The following is a 6,863-nucleotide window of genomic DNA, read 5'->3' on the forward strand; positions in this document are numbered from 1 at the left end:
GAGTCTTTGAACCGATACATCCGAATCACGTTTCAGTTTAGAAACCCCTTTGTTTCCTACTATGTCGTAGGATGGTGATGAAGATACAAGTTTCCAAGTTTTGTTTTTCATCATTGCATTGAAATTTTTTATTGGTCCTCTCCAATTTATACTCATCTAGGCCTCACTTACATTTTTGGGCTCTATATGCTCAGAGTTTTGATCGGTTGATTGTCCTGAATAGACTTTTGGTTTAAGCACTCCTATTTTTCCTCTAGTAACCATAGGATGCTTTATCTGATTGCTGAATTTTTGCTTATGCCTCAGCCTTTTAATTAGCTCACTATTAACTGGTTGTTGATGACTACTGTGATCAGCATCACTATCCGATTCAGGCTTTTCATTGTTTTGTGGCAACTCAACTTCTGTCTCCACATAATAAACATCACTGAGTAGCTCTTGTACATTTTCATTATCTCTACCATTTCTAAAATTGTCAGATTGATTGGTATCACTTAAGCTAAGAGGCAGAGAATGCATAGCTTGGGTTGCATCTGGATGAGTTGTATAGGCAGATCAGGATTTTAGTTGTTTATTTGAGAAGTAAATTGAAACAAGACACTATTGTTTTGGACACAACAGTACTTAACTGACCTTTGAATAAAAATTCAGACTCAAATTGAAACTCGAACTCAGTGAAGACAATACGTCTTGAAATATACATTTTTCCTGTTGAGTTGAGGTAGTTATATCCTTTATGAGATTCACTATAGCTAAGGAAGACACATTTGGTTGAGTGATAAAATATTTTGTCGTAATTCTTCACCCCCACTATTTTTTATTTTGGAAGGAAATTTATCTTCATGAAAAATAGCATCACTTGACTCAAAATAATGTTATTTTCAATATCTAAAAATCTGTAGGCTATACTATTTATTGCATATCCAAGAAAGCATAAGTGATAGTCCTAACACCCAATTTTGATATTTTAGGATCTATTGGCCTTACAAAAGATAAACAGTCCCAAACCCTTAAAAGTCCCAAGTTTAGCTTATACATTTTCCATAGCTCAAAAGGTGTAATTTTTGTTTTCTTGTGGGGCACCCTATTTAACACATAACATGCAGTTAAAATTGCTTCACCCCAAAGATTTGAAGAAGTACCTAACTCGATAAGCATGGCCTCTGTCAAATTAATCAAAGTTTAATTTTTTTTCTTTCAACTACACTGTTAGATACAAGTGAATATGGTGGAGTAGTTTCATGAATTATTCTCAAAGACTGAACAAAGGAATTAAAAGCAATAAAATCATACTCTTGACCTCTATCACTTCTAAGTCTTTTGATTTTTTTACCGAATTGATTTGCAACTTCTTGGAGGAAAACTTTGAATTTATCAAAAACATCACTTCTATTTTGTAAAATCATCAATAAAAGTGATAAAACATCTATTTCCTCCACGAGTTAAAAATTTTTCAAATTCACAAAGATCAATATGAATTAATTCTAACAATTCAGTATTTCTTTCAACGCTTATATGAGGCTTCTTTGTAATTTTTGCTTGACTGCAAATTTGATATTTTTTGAAATCATTTTTTAGTTTTTGGAGTAATCCTAAACTACTCACGATTCCCACATCTATACTGTTTATATGATATAAATGACCATGCCAAATATTCACAGAAGAAGGCATGTAAACAAAAGTAGATTTTGTTTTATTACTCTCAATATTCAATCTGAACATTCCATCACAGGCATTTCACTAACCCACAAATAAATCATTTTTGGTAATCACATATTGATCAAATTCCATAGTCTGTCTAAAGCCAGACTTATTAAGAAGAAAACATGACATCTGTAATACTTTAACTAAGTAAATACATTATTTTAATAAAACAAAAAAAAAAAAAGTCAAAGATGTCATAAAAAAAAAAACAATTAAAAAAAGAATAGGTACGATATAAATGACCATGCCAAATATTCACAGAAGAAGGCATGTAAACAAAAGTAGATTTTGTTTTATTACTCTCAATCCACCTATTATCCAAATCCATTCAAAACACACACAATACACCAAGAAGTCGAGAGCAGGGAGAAAAAGCACAGAAAAGAGGAAGAAAAAAAAAGAGAAGAGGAAGAAGAAAGGAAAAAGAAAATAGAAAACTTTCACCAGGGTGTTAGAAAATAGTAGAAGCTTGAATTCTTCAAAAAAAAAAAAACCTTATTTATTGGAAAGTCATGTTTAATTTTATAATCGTTAGACTGTTAGTTTAAATTCAATTTTATTAAAAGAGGATTATTGAATTAAATACAACAAGCTATAAAATTTAGTTAAATGAAAGAAAAAATAGTTTAAGTGATTAAAGAGACTTTAGAAAATCTCGTATACGTGAGAGAATTAAATTTTGGTGTCGCTTAGTTAATTATTGAAATTACTTAAAATAGTTAATTGTCAATTTAAAAATTATATCATATTTCCGGAGGTGATACGAATGCTGGGACAGCTTATCAATCAAGTTGATTTTGGCGTACATAGTTCTATGAGTGGTTTTTAAAGTACTTATAAATTAAGTATATTATCAAAGTACGTGCAATTATGTGTTCGATTAAATGATTATTATGAAAATCTATTTTATTATGATATATGTGGAATCTCAAAGATTATTTATGACACATTTGTGATTTGGTATGTGAGATATGTGATATTATAATTTGTTTGGTATGTGAGACATATAATATTAAGATCAGCCTAAAAAGTACCCATAATTATATACTTTTTTTAATTTACAGGGGGCCTTAGCCATGTTCTAGAATTAATTACTAGAAGTCCTGAGACCCGCTTTTGTTCACAGAGGGAGTCAAAGGCCCGTAGCTAAAGTTCTTAGTCCGATGGGTGAATTATAAATTTCAGTTAGATGATACATTTTTTGTGGATTTTTCAATATATTTAATATGATGATATTATAATATGATTACTAGCCGATGTTTATAGCTTGACTTTAAGATGATATTTCACAACGTTCTATGAATGTCTCACGTTTTGACTATAATTATATGATGTTATCTTGTGAATTTTTCAATGATATGAATTTGATTTTCGATAAAAATATAAAATGGAAAAACTATAATTATTTTCAAAATTTCTTCATTTACTGAGCTATCAACTCATATATTTTCTCACGTTTTTCTTATCAAGCAGCAGTTGAATTTCTGGGCATCTTTTGGAGTTGAGCCTTGATTTTGGAGTCAAAGCCACATGATAGAGTTTGTAAGTATGACTCACTTTATAAATCATGTGGTCAATGTTTTGGTAGTTAATGTTTAGATGTGATTTTGCATCACTTGTAAATAGTTAGAGGGCTGACTATGAATTTTGTATCCATATGCACATTTCATGTTATTATCTTGGTAAAAAATGAGATTTTAGCTTATCCTTAATATGTTGTGTTATATTTGGGATTTATGCATTGTGAGTTACAGGTCGGTTACTGCTATTTACAGGGGAGATAATGTCAAAATTCTGTTAAAAATAATTTATAGAAAGTTGTATATTGTAGTTGTAGTAGCCTTGATGGTAGGTCTGACTTTTAGTTGGTATCTATTATCGGAGCACGTTACGTTCCAATCTAGTAGTATTACACGGGACAGGGCATGTCAACATCAAATTCTTCTTTATTGACGGTGTATGTAAAACGTCTTTCAAAGTTAGCACACGTCCAGATGTAAATTTCAGTTCAACCTTACCACTCCCAACAATCTTGATTTTGCTAGAATCACCAAGCATGATGGTTTTCTCTTCCTCGAAGGGAGTATAATTCTTGAATCGGTTGTTATCATAGCAAAAATGCCTATTGACACCAAAATCTACCCACCATCCTTCAACTTACAATTCCATGTTAATGTCTGTAATCATCGCCACAAGTGGCTCTTTAGTTACATTAGCCTGAGTAAAAGGTTGCTGTTTTTGAAATCGGCAATTTCGAGCAATATACCCACTTTTGTCACAGATAAAACATGCATTCTAAAATTTATTTTGAGAATGAGGGCCTTAGTTCTTATTTTTCTGGTTCGGGTTTCTCCGAGTGTGAGGTTTACCATATATTTTCATATTTTTCTTTCTCGACTTCAACTGACTATTTCTAGAAACTGATTATTGGGCAAGTGATTATTTACGACAATTAAATTTACCTTCATTCCAGGACGTCCATTGCTTTCGTGTGTCATCAGTGCATCTTGACCTCTAACTTCCTCTTCTACGCGAATGTGAGTGATCAAAGTCTCCAAGGACATTTCTTTCTGCTTATGGCGTATTGACTTTTGAAACTCTCTCCATGATGGCAGTAATTTGTCAATGATTGCAACCACAACAAGGTTGTCCCCAATTTCGATGCCTTCAAGCCTAACCTTTGCAACAATCATTTGAAAATCTTATGCTTGATCTGTCATAGATTTTTAATCCACCATTTGATAGCGGAAGAAGCGACTAACAGTGTATTTCTTTGCACCAACTTCCTTACTATCATATTTATTCTGCAAAGCTTTCCACATTTTCTTTGCAGAGGAGTAAGAAGTATCGTAATACTCATAAAAATTATCCGCTAGACAATTCAAGATATATTACCGACAATTATACTCATCTTTATTATGTTTTTCTACCTTCACTTGATGAGCTTGAAGTTCCTTTTCCTTTCTATTATCGTTAGAGACTTTTTTGGATTTTTATCAGTGAGGATATAGGAGACTTTGAGAAGACTAAAATAAAATAAGACACTGCTATTCGATTGCTTAAAATGAGCTCCTTTAAAACAAAAGGGCTTGTTGAGATCTCCGACATTGTTAATAGACTTTTTAGTTGCAAACTCCATTTGTTTGAATCTCCTTAAAATTGTTGGTGAAATTTCATCTATAAAAAATGGACTTACAAATGAATAGAAAGATAACGAAATCAGACAGATTGAGGCATGGATATCTTGCTCTCTTTAAGGAGATTCAAACCTTTTGCGGCTGGCAAAGCCTAAAGCATTGTGCGACAAAACTTCTCTATGACTTTTTCCCTCCAGGATACAACAGCCTGACTATTCATCATATGGCTCAAACAAACTCTGTACAAGTAGTTTAGCTCAAAACTCCATTAAAAGAAACGTCATTCTTTGCTTAATAATTTCTCAAGGAAAATGAGTAAGAACGTGAGAAGAAAAGTTAAAAGAATTGTGTTTGTTGTAGTGTGTTCATGAATAACCAAAAAATAGTCCTATTTATAGGTAAAAATAGACTACCCAAAATAAAGAGGTGTTATAAACACATGAACATTTTCACCTTTCATTTTTTAAACCTCCAATCTATTCACTTTCCAACCTCCCAAAGAAAATATATAATGAATGAATTTTTTTTAATATTAAAATGCACCAACACTCCTAAGATTCTTATCCTGTACAAAATAGAGAACCTACATCTTATAAAAAACCAATCAATCCAACGTCATAAATAACCAATCAATCCAAAATGTTTGCTTTGCTTCAGCTTGCTGAATAAGATTGTATACTCAGCGTCTGTTTGGCCATCATTAGATTAAAATTTATTTTTCTCTCTCTTTTTCATAAACACATATTCTCCAATAAAATAATATTACACATAAATCTAAAAAAAAATTCGTTTCTTTTTAACTACACACTTTTCAAAAAATTATTATTCCTTTCATTATAATTTGAAATAATGGACCCCAAATAGGGGCTCATTTTATAAGTTTATGATTCATTATAATTGAGATTAATAGGAACAAAAAGTTGGAGCTAAAAGATATATTCATGACGTACTTGGAAACTTATTTGTAGGAGATCTGGGTGCTGTACACTTTTACAGCCACCTCACAATGAGGGGCTCACAAATTTAATATTCATGTGGACCCCTTCAACATGTCAGGGGACTGTACACCATGCTGTAGAGCATGCTGTACAAATAGCTTTTCCCTATTTGTAGAGATTTGCTATTGCTGCTACTCTTGCTCGGATGCATATAGAAGTCAAAATACAAGATCCATTCATTTTTTTTTTCTTTGATAGATGCATTCAGTTCGTAAAGTTCAGTTTGGTTTCATCTGTTTGGATTTCAGTTTATTACTTCAGACATTTAGAAAGCCAGACACTATAACATAAACCAAAGCAAAACAAACCAAAAATTTTGGTTTCTAGCTTTTCTTCTTGTATCCGTGGCTAATGAAATCACTGCCATTCGATTGCAATCTCGCAATCAGTAATAACTTGAACATGTTTGGAAATCGTCTTTTCCTTGAAAATTGCCAATTTTTCCAAACTGTCTTGGGAATACGGGGCACTTCAATGCTCCTAATAACTTTATCGGCCACTTTTTTATTGCTATAATCCTATGGGTGTCTCGATTGATTTTAAAAATTCAATCCATTTTGGAAAGGTCCTTCACAATTTCAATGAGAGCAAATTTTAAAGCAAAGAGCCCCTTTCCATCAATAATTTCTTGCTCTCATATATATTTCTTTTTAACTAATTCCTGGATGCGACCATCGATAGATTTTTTGACTTTGTTTGGAAGTTCTTCAGCTTGTTCGCCTACAAAACATGAAGCTAGTAAATTTTTTGCTGATTTTCCTGAGTCGTCATAGGCAGTGCTTTGTACTATGATGGATTTGCTATTCGAGGATCACGCTTCTTTCCAATTTTCCGGCACACTGTAAAATTTGTTCAATTCCCTTTAGCTGATCATCTCTTGAGCCAAAGGTAGAAGTGTTCTCCTCAATTTTCCCAACCGTGTTTATGCATGAAGGTTGTCGAGTGACCACATTAAACACAATTTTGCTCATATATTAGCCTCTCCGACATAATAGTAGAGAAAGAGGATAACAAAGGAATACTG

The sequence above is a fragment of the Olea europaea genome, chromosome 18, assembly GCF_002742605.1.
Source record: "Olea europaea var. sylvestris chromosome 18, O_europaea_v1, whole genome shotgun sequence".
Classification (NCBI taxonomy): domain Eukaryota; kingdom Viridiplantae; phylum Streptophyta; class Magnoliopsida; order Lamiales; family Oleaceae; genus Olea; species Olea europaea.